At 34.8% G+C, this 14,407-nt stretch overlaps 1 protein-coding gene across 7 annotated transcripts in view; it reads left to right on the forward strand.

The window, feature by feature from the left end:
* The window catches only part of ANKRD12 (ankyrin repeat domain 12), a 168,012-nt gene that overhangs the window by 2,593 nt on the left and 151,012 nt on the right, over positions 1-14,407 (forward strand). Inside the window, exon 1 of one of the 7 annotated variants that reach the window (XM_051970454.1) lies at positions 3,850-3,867. The exons of the other annotated variants lie outside the window; for them this stretch is intronic. The gene's annotated coding sequence lies outside the window, so the exon portion shown is untranslated. Of the gene's footprint in view, positions 1-3,849; positions 3,868-14,407 lie in introns of those variants that run through there. 7 annotated transcript variants of the gene reach the window in all.

Consider the following 14,407-nt stretch of genomic DNA (forward strand, 5'->3'; position numbering starts at 1 on the left):
TTAGTTTTTCAGGTACTCAATGTAACTTCCTGTTAGTTATCTTTCCATTTTCATTGTTGTAGTTATTGTGTGTATTTTTCTTTTGGTCCTACTTTTTTCATTTTTTTGTTAGCATATATAACTTTTTTACATGTTTCATTGAGTTTGCCTTTGTATGCTTCCACTGAAGCTTTTTTTGACTGAATATACAACATTCTGTTAAATTGACATAACACTTTTTTAAACTTACATTTTAAAATATGTAAACTAATATTTAGGAACTTTTTGAATTATTGCCTTTTGAGGGTTTTTTCCTGCCAGATGGAGTATATATAGCTCGTGTAATGAGCTTGGCCTTTCTCATAATAGTCAGTCAGAAACCAACTCCAATTCTGCTACTTAGTACTTTTAGTACTTAGTACTTAGACAAGTCATTTAATCTCGTCTGCATTTATTTTCTCATTTCTAAAATGAGGGGGGTTAGGCTATATGCTTTCAATCTTCTGAATAAGAATTTCTCTGTGGAAAACTTTGGGGGTGGGAGGAAGCAGAGGGATAGGTCCAGAATTGTGATTTTATTAGAGAAAGGGGTTTTCATACTACATAATCCTGGCAAATAATTTTTTGTAATATGTAGTCTGAGTTGACTTGAGTATTGAGAGTTTTTTAGTCAGTAGTCACCCTGCTAGTTTGCATAAAAGGCAGGATTTGGATGCATGTTTCCTTGACTCCAGTGCCAGTACTCTGTTTTCTGCTCCATGTTATCTTAAAGTAAAGCCCTGGCCTAAGGTGAGATTAGAATCCTTTCTTTGGAAAAATGTGTTAATATTTTCTACAAACTGTTAATATATTCTACAAACATTATGCTGTGGATCTGCTGTTACAGTTCTTGCTTTTGACTGAACATAGATTATAATTGACAAAAGATTTGTTCATAGCTTGGGTACAATCTTAGTAAAGCTTCTTATGTATATTTTAAATTCCATGTTGCAAAGAATACACCTTGACTTCAGGAAATAGTTAATTCATCTTAGATTCAAATGAACATTCAATCAAAGTCCATCCTATCCCATCCCCCAGACAAAAAAAAGCATAACAAAAAAAATGCTAAACATGTTTGGTTTTTATTTTATTATGGATCTTTTTTTTTTTTTTTTTTTTTAAATGAGAATACTTGGAAGAGCTTGAGGTACTTTGTGGATTTCTTGGCAGCATTCTTTTTTTTTTTTAATTTAATTTTATTTCATTTACAAAACATATGCATGGGTAATTTTTTTAACATTGACTCTTGCAAAACCTTCTATTCCAAATTTTCCCCTCCCCCCCAGATGACAGATAGTCCAATACAGGTTAAATATGTTAAATACAATATATGTATGCATATTTATACAGTTATCTATCTTGCTGCACAAGAAAAATCCGATCTAGAAAGAAAGAAAAAAAATCTGAGAAGGAAAACAAAAATGCAAGCAAACAATAAAAGAAAGAATGAAAATGCTATGTTGTGGTCCACACTCAGTTCCCATAGCCCTTTCTCTAGGTATAGATGGCTTTCTTCATTACTGGACAATTGGAACTGATTTGAATCCTCTCATTGTTGAAGAGAGCCATGTCCATCAGAATCGATCATCATATAGTCTTGTTGTTGCCATGTATAATGATCTCCTGGTTCTGCTCATTTCAGTCAACATCAATTCATGTAAGTCTCTCCAGGCCTCTCTGAAATCATTCTGTTGGTCAGTGAGGGCTACAAAGAGGGCTGCCACTAACATTTTGGCATATATAGGTGAGGTGCCTTTCCCTTCTTTAGTATCTCTTTGGGGTATAAGCCCAGTAGAAACACTGCTGGATCAAAGGGTATGCACAGATTTTTTGGCCATGATTCCAGATTGCTCTCGAGAATGGTTGAATCTGTTCACAATTCCACCTACAATGTATCAGTGTCCCAGTTTTCTGACATCCCCTCTAACACTGTCACTATCTTTTCCTGTCATGTTAGCCAATCTGAGAGGTGTGTAGTGGTATCTGAGTTGTCTTAGTTTGTATTTCTCTGAACAATAGTGATTTGGAACACCTTTTCATAATACTCGAAATAGTTTCAATTTCTTCATATGAAAATTGTCTGTTCATATCCTTTGACCATTTAGCATCTTGACAGCATTCTTAAAGTAGTCAGGTGAGCTACATATTTAATGGAATTTGAAAGGTACTTTTTTGTAAAGTCCCTTTCTTCTTCTTCTTCTTCTTCTTCTTCTTCTTCTTCTTCTTCTTCTCCTTCTCCTTCTCCTTCTCCTTCTCCTTCTCCTTCTCCTTCTCCTTCTCCTTCTCCTTCTCCTTCCCTTCTCCTTCTCCTTCTCCTTCTCCTTCTCCTTCTCCTTCTCCTTCTCCTTCTCCTTCTCCTTCTTCTCCTTCTTTTTTTGGCTTGGGAAGGAATTTTAAATATTGTAATTTACCACTCATTTCTGAAAGCACTCAGGTGGGGCAATAGAGTGAGATTTTATTTATGGTCTCTAGGTTAAGCAGTTATGGAGATGAGAAACATTGAGTGATGATGAATAGGACTAACGTTTTAATAGCTGAAGCCATTGCCATTCTCAGTTTTGAAATGTTCACTATGGATGCATCCACGGAAATGCTTCTACATCCTTCTGAAATCCTTGAATTAATTTGGTTTTAAGCTTCTTAAGTCCAGGAACTGTATTTATTTGTATTTTTATATTTTGTAACCCCAAAGCCATCTCTTTCTCCCTCTCTATCACACTACCCCAGACAGTTTTGTGAATTGATTATTCCACCTTTTTTTTGGAGGGGGGGAAGGATAATTAAGTGGGATCATTAAATTAGAATGCCCATAGTAAAGGCTACCAGAAGTAAAAGGAAAATTTATGTAATTTTTGATAAGCTGCCAATATGAAGATAACTATTTGGAATTTTCCTTAACTTTTCCTTTTCCCTTAACATTCTTATCTAGTAAGTTGATAAGTGTTATCCAGTCTTCTTCAAAGTTTCTTCATTCACACAATCTCTGCCCTATTTCAGGTTATCATCTTCTCTCCCCGAGCCCATTGAAGTAGTCTTCCAATTGGTCTCCCCTCCTTGTCCTCCCATCTAGCATCCATAATACCACCAAACTGGTATTCCCAAAACACAGGCTTAACTACATTATCTCTAGAAAAATTATGAAATCCTGAGCTTGATGTTTAGAGCCCACCCCAATGTGGTTGCCTCCTACTTTTCCAGGCTTAATTCATATTTGTCTTTCATAAGGACTCCACTGCAGTTAAATTTGTTCTGCTGGATTTTCTGATTACATGACATTCTATCTTCTGCTTCTGGGCCTTTTCCCAAGTGGCTTTATGTCTGAAATACACTGCCCTCTCAGCTTTGCCTTACAGAATGTCTAACATCTAAGCACAAATCAGATGCTCCTTTCTACATAAGGTCTTTCCTAATTCTTTAGTTAATATTACTTGATATCTCTTGAAATTTCTCTGAACCACTTTGTATTTACTTATCTATGTACATTTTGTATCTCTCCAAGTAAAATATAAACTATATCAGAGAAGAAACTAGTTTTGGTTTTGCTTTTTATCCTCGGCATTTGGCACAGTAACTTGTGTATTCTAAGTGTTTGATAAATGTTCAGTTTTGAACTGATTTTCATAACATAACAAAAATTGTTCATTTCAGGATTAATGTTATAAATGTTAGTATTTCAAGAGACCAGTCTATGAACTATCAGTAGTTCTGAGAACATTCTTTGAAACAAATTATTTTTTTAAAATAGATGCATTGTCCAAAGGCTGTTGAAAAGGATTATTTAGGAGCAATCAAAATAACTGTAGTGGAGTGGTGCTGCAAATAAGAAGTTTGAGGAGAAGGTGACAGGTAAGGAAAAATCAAAATTTAAATTAGGATTTTCATCTCAACGTTTTTGAAAATCTCAAAAATTATATCCAAACACAGATGTCTTTCAAACTGAGAAGATAGAAGAAAGGGAGGGAATAAACCTTTATTAAGCACTTATTATGTGCCAGATACTGCATATATCATAACAATCCTCTGAGATAGATACTATCATTATTTACTTTTTACAAAAGTTGAGCATACTAAAACCTAAGAAATTAAGTGAGCCTAGTTAAGTGTCTAAAGCCTTTGTTCCTGATTCTAGGCCCAGTGTTCTCTTCACTGCACAATTTAGCTATTTCTGAGGTAGAAGAACTAAAGTTCATAGGATCTTAAATTTAGAATTGTAAAAGGGATCCTAAAAGTTATCTAGTCCAACCCTTCTGTTTTACAAGTGAAGTGACTGAAGTTTACAAAGGATACAGTGATTTGCAAAAGTCTGCTAGTAAATGGCAAAGTTGGGATTAGAACCTAGGTGCTATCCCCATATATACTGGGTTTTCTTAATTGTACTAAATTGTTTCTCTTATCAAGTTGTGTGCTATTAAGAATCTCTTTGTTTTTAAAAGCTCTGTAAGACCACATTGAAAATATTTGTGTATGCCTTTTGAGAAATCCTTTAGCATTTTGGTCAAGAGTGATTCAGGCAGTGAGGAGTTTCATAATATCTGGTTGTCAGTTTTTATTTGTACCAGAAGTTTGGGTTGATGATATGAGGGGGTGGGGTGGAGAAAGGGAGCAGAATGGGATGTGTGTGTGTGTGTGTGTGTGTGTGTGTGTGTATGTGTGTGTGTGTGTGTGTGTGTGTATTTAGAGCATACCTGCAGTTTTTTATACATATATTTGTTTTTCCCTCCTATTTGGATCTTGTTTCTGGTTACTGTTTGACTTTGGAAAAAAGAGAACCTTAGGTGGCTTCCTCCATTTTCTGAGAATAGTTGCTAATTGATAAAATATAACCCTAAATTAAGTAATGAGGCTAAAACCTTCCCAGGAGTAGCAGGATGGAGCACGCATACATATTAATACTTATGTAACATTCATTATTTCATCTTTCTTTCCAAAACAAATGTATATACAATTTACTTTATAATCCACAAATTACCTTCCTGATAAGAATTTGAATTAGTAGGCTATAGAAGTATGTTTTAAGAATGTTCTTAAATTTACATGATTTATTAATAGTAAGAGCTTACATTGGGCTATTTTTCTCTTTGCAAAGTTCATTTTAAACAAGTCTTGTTTTATAGATGAGGAAATCAATTCAGAGAAGTTGTGACTTGCCCAGGGTCCTGTGGGGCTTAAATCCAGGTCTTTTGACTCTAACCTTAGTGTTCCTTCTTCTATAACTTATTATCTCTCAAATAACAGTTATTCCTTTCTTCTATGTCATCTTACTTTGTAAAACTATAAGCACTTTGAATCCTTATAAAAATCTTCCTCAGAAATTGTGGCTAATATTAACAGTTTTGGAGAGAAGCTGGCTGAAGTATTTTTCATATTCATGTGATTGAGGATAATTCATTTATATAAAATATAATATACAATAAATGTTTATGGATTTGTAAATATCTGGAGTACTTTTCTACCAGCTTGATGAGGTAGGTAGTATAAATATTATAATCCTTATTTTACAGATGAGGGAACTGAGACACAGAGAGATTCAATGATTTGATGTTTGACTACTATGGAACTAATAAGTATTTATGTTTGAATTTGAACCAGATGCCAATCTGATTCCAAATCCAGAGTTCTTTTACTTTTTTATACAAGTTAAATGTCAAGAAATTGAACCATTCTGTCTCTCTATTTACTCATCTGTAGGTACTTACTACCTACCTCAATTAGTTGTTAGAAAAGCATTGAAAATATATTTATAAATAGTTATTGTATATTATATTTCTTGTAAATGGAATGAAAATATTCTGGTTAAATAGTTAACAATTTTCTTTCAAGTAACTGGAAATGAAAGAATAATAGTCACAATAAAAAGGCATTGTTTTTTATTTTTAATTAAGATTATTCCAATCCACTGATTTTTTTTCCCTGAAGCAATCAATCTTATAGTATGATTCTTCTATCATCAGAAATTCATTATTACTGTTACTTAGGTTTCTTTTGGTAATTAATACTTGTAAATGCTAATACCAGGCTACAGCTGAACACAATCCTTTCTGTTTGCTTTCACACATTTGAAAGTAAACAGAACTGGTTTTCTGCAAAACTGAAGTCTCTGGCTTCCTCTACTCACTTTCCTTGACTTTTGTCCTTTCTCTAGTGGTGGATATTCCACATCTGAAGGTGAGAGCTTTTCTTGGGCCTTATAAAATATTATCTTATATTTTTCATTGTATGATCCCACATCTCTTCTTCCTTTAGCCAGATTCCTGGAAAAAGCTCTCTGCTGTGTGCTGCCTCCACTTCCTCTCTTCTGCTTTACTTCTCAACTATTTGCATTCTGGTTTCTCACCTCACCTCAACTGAAATCTTTCCCTCCAAAGTTATCAGTGATCTCATAATTACCAAATCTGATTGCTTTTTCTCAGTCCTAATTCATTTTGCCTTCCAGGCACCATTTGCTACTGTCCATATACTCTTCTCTTGCTAGATGTTTTTTCTAGGATTCTATGACAATATTCTTTCTTGGTTCTCCTTCTGCCTGTCCTTCTCATTGTCCTTTGCTGGATCACTATACCTATTTCCCACCACCTGTGTACCACTCAAAGAGTGGGAGCCCTTCTTTCCTTTGTTTCACTATATTCTGACACTTCATGACCTTTAATTATTATCTCTGGCCATGTTACTCAGGTTTATAACCTCAGAGTCATCTTCAATTCTTCACTCTTTCTCATTCATCTTTCTTATTCAGACAGTTACCAAATCTTGCTGTGTAACATTCTGTGGAACTACATTCCCAATTCCCATTTCCCCTGGATGGATAGGTCCCCAGAGAATGGCTGCTTCTCCCTTGAGAATTCTTAGGGTATTTGGAGATTGAAGGGATGGTTTTCTAATTATACAGAAGCAAATCCTCACCAGTATGCTTCTCTTTTTGATTAGTAACTGATATCAATTAGCTAACCAGTCTTAATTAGCTTTTTAAAGAAATATTTTATTAGGTAATTAATAAATGTTTAATTGACTGAGAATAGTGTAGTAAGAAAGAACTGTTGCTGTTATTCATCTTCTCAAAAGTTTGTAAAAACCAGTTCTCTCAAGAATATATAGAGTCCAGGGAAAATTGAGCATTAGATTAGCGTACATATGGTAAAAAGAGTTAAGTCATAGTTCCTGGAAATCCTTTTGCTAGAGTCCTTGAGATATTCCTGTTAGTCATGAAGTAGCTTCCTGTTGGGCTACTTGTTGAGTCCTGAAGTTTTAGGATAGTTATAAAATATTTAGTTTGTCCTCTTCCAATGTAGACACTACCTCCAGTTGCCACTATTCCTAGGGAGGCCATCAAAATGCTAATGAGAAGTCCAGATTATCTGATCCTTTAAAATTCACAAAGTTGTCCTGGAAGGCAGGTTCACAACCTGTCCAGGCAGGTTGGAGAGCTATGACATTCTTTCTTTCACCTCATGTCACAATGACATTCCCCTTTCTTTCAAGTAATTCTTTCTCAGGAACTTGACTAGAACTGCTCTTCACTCTAAATTGTTAGACATGCATTGTATTATTAGTTTTACTTAGCTGTTTTGTTCAGTTGCAAGAGGTCTCTCACTCAGTGGGAATATTCTCTAAGTGTGTTTAATATAAAAACAAAGCACAGAAATAAAACTGAAAGGAACAAAAAAAAAATTGTTAGACATGAAAATTAAATTGAGTTCCAAATTGACTTATAATTTATTAAAAAACCTACTGAACACACATTAGTGTAATGCTTTTGATTTGAGTTGAAATATTTTTTTCACTGATAAAGGTACCAGGGTATAGAATCTTGTTAAAGTGGAGTGGAATGCTTGACTCAACCACCTCTTAGCTTTTATAGCTATTTCTATAACCTATATATCTCCCCTTCTTTTTACCCAAATGACTCTGCTTTAGACTTTTATAATAGCCTCCTACTTGTTCACCTTTTCTCAAGTCTCTTTCTTCTCCAGTCTATCTTCCATATAGTTGCCAAAGTCATATTCCTAAAACTGATGTCCAATGTCATTTATGCTGGTTAGCAAACTCTGATAGTTCCCTCTTATTTCTAGGATCAAATCATACTCTGCTGGTTGGCAGTTAAAGCCCATAATAACCAGGTTTTATTATATATTTTTTGGCTTTATTATGCATTACTTCTCTTCTTTTACTTTGACATCTAAACAAACTAGTCTTGTTATTAATCAAATAGCTCACTTTGTCTTCTGTCTTTGCATAGGCTGCCCAAGGTGCTATACATTCCTTTAATTCTTTACCTCTTCTACCTTTTTAAATTCCTAGTTTGTTTCAAAGCCCAGGTCAGGTGTTATCGTCTGCATGAGACCCTTTTTAAAAATCCTCTAATATCTTTTATTTTATATGTGTGTGTGTATGTGTATATAACACAATAACACACACACTGCTTCCTCTATGTAATAATATAAAATTTTTGAAGTCAGGGACTGTTTTATTTTTATCTTAGTATCTGCAGTCCCTAATTCAATAAAATCATATTATCTCTGGACTGTCCTGGTCTCTTTCCACTAGATATTTTTCCTACTCCCCCTGGGAAGGACAAATTGGCAAGGCTACTAAAAATCTATTTCTGCAGATACTGGGGAATATAAGAGAACTTTTAATGTATCACAATTTTTCCCCCAGTCACCAAGTTTTGGAACCAGCTATTTAAAATAAATATAACTTCTTCCTTTTGAGCTTTCTCTTGGCTGCCTGCCTTTATTTTTTTCTGTCTGGACATGTTGGAGCCCCTCCCTCTGTTCTGAGAGTCTTAGATGCTTGTACTTAAGAGTCCTTCTGCTCTGACTTGTTAATACCTTGAGCATGTGTCTTCCCATACCTCCCCTTCACCTTGGTAACAGTACGATTTCTTTTTATGCAGGCTAGTTATTCGAGTTGGGTGGATAATCCATAATCTCAGGGCAAGTTCCTCAAATTCTAGTTTTCTTTCATTTAGCTCTCTATGTGGAAGCAGATATCAGCTGATTGGGAGGTCAGGAGAACATGGAAGGAAGTGGAGGGATCCTTGTTTATGGCTAACCATATGTTTATGGCTATTGGAATAAAGTTCAGACTATTCTACAGCTTTTAATGTGGCTAATTAACCACCTTCATCTTCCCTAGACACTCTTCCTTTCCTTGGCTACCAGGACATTTCTCCTTCCTAGTTTTTATCCTACCTTTCTGATTGATCTGTCCTGTATCATTATTTGTCTCCCATCCCCTTTATATGAGTTTCCTCAAAGTGCTCAGTCTGTAGTCCTTTTTTAAAAATTATTTTTAATATACATTGCTTTATGAATCATGTAAGGAAAGAAAAATCAAAACAAAAGGGAAAAATCATGGGAGAGAAAAAAAAAAAACACAGAAAAAAGAAGTGAACATAGCATGTGTTGATTTACATTTAATCTCTATAGTTCTTTTTCCGGATGCAGATGACATTTTCTATCCAAAGTCTATTGGGATTGCCTTGGATTACTGAACCATTGAGAAGAACCAAGTCTTTCATAGTTGATTATTGTACATTCTTGCTGTTATTGTGTACAATGTATTCCTGGTTCTGCTTGTTTTGCTCAATATCTGTTCGTGCAAATCTTTCCAGGACTTCTTTCACATTTTGTTTTTCATCTTTTAATGCTGTAGATTACTTAGACTTTAGCTGTTTTCCAAACTTAATGTGCTGTTTGCTGCCTCTACTCCTGCAAGTGGGTTCCATATCTGCATATATCCAATCCTTAACTCTGTCCTGAGTGCCATTTTCACATCTCCAGTTGCCTGTGAGATGTGATCTCTACTTGGATGAACTATAGGCATCTGAAACTCATCACATGCAAAATGGAATTCATAAAGTTTCTTCCTACTCTTACTCTTCTCTATGTTCTCCCTAGTTCTATAGAAGGAAGGCACTTAGGTTTGTAACCTAGAAGTCATTCTGAGCTTTTTAGCTCTCAGTCTCCTTTCATAGTCAAATTTTGATTCTGTATTTTCAGTATATGCCACGATGACATTAAGCCAAACTCTCGACTATGGCAGTAACCTCCTAATCTCATGAAATCAAGTCTTTCCCCATAAAGCGACCAAATTTAGTGGCTCTTCATTATCTTTAGGATAATATAAAAATCAACTACTTAGCATTCAAAACCCTTCAAAATCTGAAACCAGATTAAAACTTTTTTTGATTGTTTTCATTTAGTTTTTCTTTCCTGTCCAACCCCCTAGGAAAAATAAAAGTGAAAATGTTTTCAACAACATGGAAGTCAAGCAAAACAAAATTCTACCTTAATCATGGTCTCATTCAGCAACTTGAGTTTATGAACTTCTCTGTTGGAAAGTATTTAGCATTCCTCATCATTGGGCCATTGGACTCTTAGTTGGTCATTGTGTACATTAAATGAGTAAATTTGTAAAGTGCTTAGCATAGTACCTCGTAAATAGTAGTGGCTTATTCCCTTCCTTGCCTCTCATTGATTAGAATTCAAAGTTGACTTTAAAATGTATAAGTTGTTTTCCTAGTTTTGCTAACTTTATTCCGCAACAGTTTGAGTCTTCCTAGATTTCACTGAACCTGTCCCTTTCCTCATTTCTTATAGCACAGTCTTGTTCAATTTTACTCTCATACCATAATTTCATGATCATCCTTTTAATTTCTAGTTCTTTATTACTACAAAAAGAGATTTTTTTGAGGGGGAGGGGAGAATGAAGGTCGGTGTGATATTAGCCTAGTAATTTATCTCTGTATAAATAGTTTTGGAGGCATATTTCTAAATGGCTTCCTGTGGTGTTCTCTTCTTTTGTATAATATATGATGGTTCTCTGGGAGAGCAGGTTTCTTGGGGAGGTTTTCTGGAGGCACCTTAGTTTCAGTACAGATCAATAATCACCTCAAATACAGCCAGGAGTTAAAATCCAATCTTTTATTGTCTCTTCTAAAATAGCCCAGTTAGTTTTCTTAGAGGTCTATCTCTTCCTTGGTTCCAAGAGTTCTTGCAGCTTGTCTTTTAGCTCTTTCAGCTTCTGCCTCTAGCTCAACTCCAGTTCCTGGCTTCTTGATCTCCTCCACTGACTTCTCACTTCTCAATCTCTTCAAGTCTCTTCACTGACTTGTGGCTCTCAATATCTCCAACTGACCCTTGCTGAGACTGAGAACTTCTTATATATGATCTTTTAAAGGTGTGAACCCAAAGGTTGACTTCTCTTCTGAGAAAATGGGATTGTGGGAGGTATAAACTCTCATACTGAATCCTGAAATCTCCCAACTTGTGAACTCTAATGTGTGAGCTAATGTGTAAACTCTCTTAAAGATGTGAGCTCTAATGTGTGAACCAATTACATAAGCATTGTTTCTATCAATTCCATTGAGTTAACACTAGGATTCTAACAGCTTCCCAGAATGGCAAACCAATTAATTTCTTCACCATCCATTCATTAATATAATGTACAAGAGTACAATGTCTAGCCTCCTTCCTGGGTGATCACACATTAGCCAAACCTTCTCCCTCATATATTCTATACTGTATCCCAAATAAGCCTAACTTCCTATTACTGTGTCTGGAATGCCCTCCCCTTTCTTGCAGTCTTTAATTCACATAGCTCAAGTGCTGTCCTTTAAAAGATCTTTCATTATGTCTCCCAGGAAATGGTCTCCATCCCCTTGACAATGTATTTATTTTATACTAGTCGTCTATTTACTAAATTGTCAATAGGTTGTATTCTCCCCACCCTCCCAACTCATCAAAATTAAGCTCCCTATGGGCATGTCTCACTTTTTTTGTATCCTCTTTGCCTAGCCCAGTTGCTGATTTGTAGATGCTTAATAAATGCTGATTGATTGCTATGAGCTATCCCTCATATCTGAAATTTGCTCCTTCCTTATTCCAGACTTTTATCTAGAAGCTCACTTCTTTTAATTATTTTCCTTCTTCATCACTACACAAAAAGAATATTAGTAATAGCAGCAGTGCACATTTATGTAATACCTACTATGTGCCAAAAACTGTGCTTAAGTGATATACAAATATTATATGGTTTGATCCTCACAACCCTTAATCCCTAACCTGAGGAAACTGAGGTAAAACAAGTTAAGTGACTAACCCAGGATTACACAGCTAATAATAATCTGAATCTATATTTGAACTAAAAACATGGATTTGAACTCATTAACATGGATTATAACACTACTTAGCTATATGATCCTGTCATTTTGTTCCCTCATAATGCTCTGTGCTAAGTAATTCCTTATGACTCTTGAATTATAGAGATTGTGCCAGTCTATTTTGGTAGAGGGAGATCCCTTAACCTGGGAGTTTTATATATACCAATAAAATCACAGATTGTTTTTATCTCTATTCCTCTCTTTATTGTGATGATATAGTTTTATTTGATCATATCCTCAACCTTAATAGTTGTACTCACATAGTTTCCTTTACTCAAAGCATAAATAAAGGAAATATTGGTGAAAATTCTTTAATCAGCAAGTTCCTCGATTAGAAAAGGAATAAAGAAATTTCATTGTCTTTCAAATGAGACTATGTTTAATTACAGAGAATACTTCAATTGTTTAAGAATAATTTTCAAGAATAATCTCCTATAAATATCTCATATTAACTATTTCTGCCTCAGACTACATTCTTTCAGTCATTCAGGTTTGCAATCTTGGAGTTATCTTTGATTTTTTATTCTCCCTAATCTCCACATATCCAATCAATTGCTGTCTTTTGTTGTTGTTTTTGCTCAGGCAATTGGGGTTAAGTGACTTGTCCCAGGGTCACACAGCTAGGAAGTATTAAGTATCTGAGAACAAATTTGAACTCAGGTCCTTTTGACTTCAGGGCTGGTGCTCTATCCACTACACCAACTAGCTGCCCCCTTTTGTTGTTTTTTACTGCTGGATATTTCTTGAATTTGATTCCTCTGCTGTCACAGCCACTACTTTAGGTTAAGACTTCATTACCTCTTGTCTATACTGCCTTGAATTTCTTCTCATTCTAATGCATCCCCCAAACTGCTGTCAAAGTAATTGTCCTGAAGCATAATTTGACCATTTGACTCTCCAACTCAATGCACTCCAGTGGTTCACTTTCTCTTCTGTATTCAAATATAAATTCTTTTGGCTTTTAGAGCTCTTAAAAATCAAATTCCAATCTGTGGGTTTTTGTTTTTTTGGGGGGAGGGGGGATTTGGACTTAAGTGACTTGCCCAGGGTCACACAGTAAATGTTTGGGTTTACATTTGAATTCAGGTCCAGCAGTACTATTCAACTTTCTGTTCTTGACCCAGGACACTCCATCTCTCATCCTGTGTCTTCTCACTGGTCAATCTGACAGCCTTGGAAATGAATTTTCTCCTTATTTGAACCTTATAAAATTCCCTTCTTCCTTTCAAGATTTAATTCAAGCACCATCCTCTGTGGAAAACCTTTCCATACCTCTTCTCATTTCTTTGCTTACTCTATCTAATTGCCTTGTATTTATTTTATTTTTATGTATATTTATATTTTATTTTTTTCTCCAATAAAATATAAGCTTCTTAAGATCAGTATTGTTTAATTTTTTTGGCTTTTGATCCCTAAGCCTAATCCAAAGTAAGTGATTGATAAATGTTTATTGATTGATATATTTTATCCCTTTTTTTCCTTTCAATAGTATTTTAATTTTCCAAATATATGTAAAGATAATTTTCATCATTCTTTTTTTAAGACTTTTATTCCAAACTTTTCCCCCTTTTTCTTTTCTCTCTCCCTTCCCCAAGACAGCAAGCAATTTGATAGAGGGTAAACATTCAGTCCTTTTCAATATATTTCCATATTTGTCCTGTTGTGCAAGAAAAATCAGGGCAAAAAAAAGAAAAAAACAAAACAAGAGAAAGTAAAAACAACAAACAAAGTGAAAATGCTATGTTTCAATCCACATTCAGTTTCCATAGTTCTCTCTCTGGATGCAGATGGCACTTTCCCATCACAACTCTATGGAATTGTCTTGAATCACTGCATTGTTGAGAAGTCAAGCCCATTACAGTTGATCATCACATAATCTTGTTACTGTGTACCAGTGTTCTGCTTACTTCCCTCAGCGTCAGTTCATATAAGTCTTTCCAGACTTTTTTGAATTCAGCCTGCTTATTTTTCTTTTTAAAATTTTTTTTAAATAATAGCTTTATTTTCAAAATACATGGAAAGATAGTTTTTAACATTGATCCTTGCAAAATGCGTTGTGTTCCAAATTTTTCTCCCTTCCCCTTACCACTTGCCCTTAGATATTAAGTAATCCAATATAGGTTAAACATGTGCAGTTCTTCTAAACATATTTCCATATTTATCATAACTGCACAAGAAAAACCAGATCAAAAAGGGTAAAAAATGAGAGAAAAACAAGCAAGC

This window comes from Antechinus flavipes, chromosome 1 (genome assembly GCF_016432865.1).
Source record: "Antechinus flavipes isolate AdamAnt ecotype Samford, QLD, Australia chromosome 1, AdamAnt_v2, whole genome shotgun sequence".
NCBI classification, from domain to species: Eukaryota; Metazoa; Chordata; class Mammalia; order Dasyuromorphia; family Dasyuridae; genus Antechinus; species Antechinus flavipes.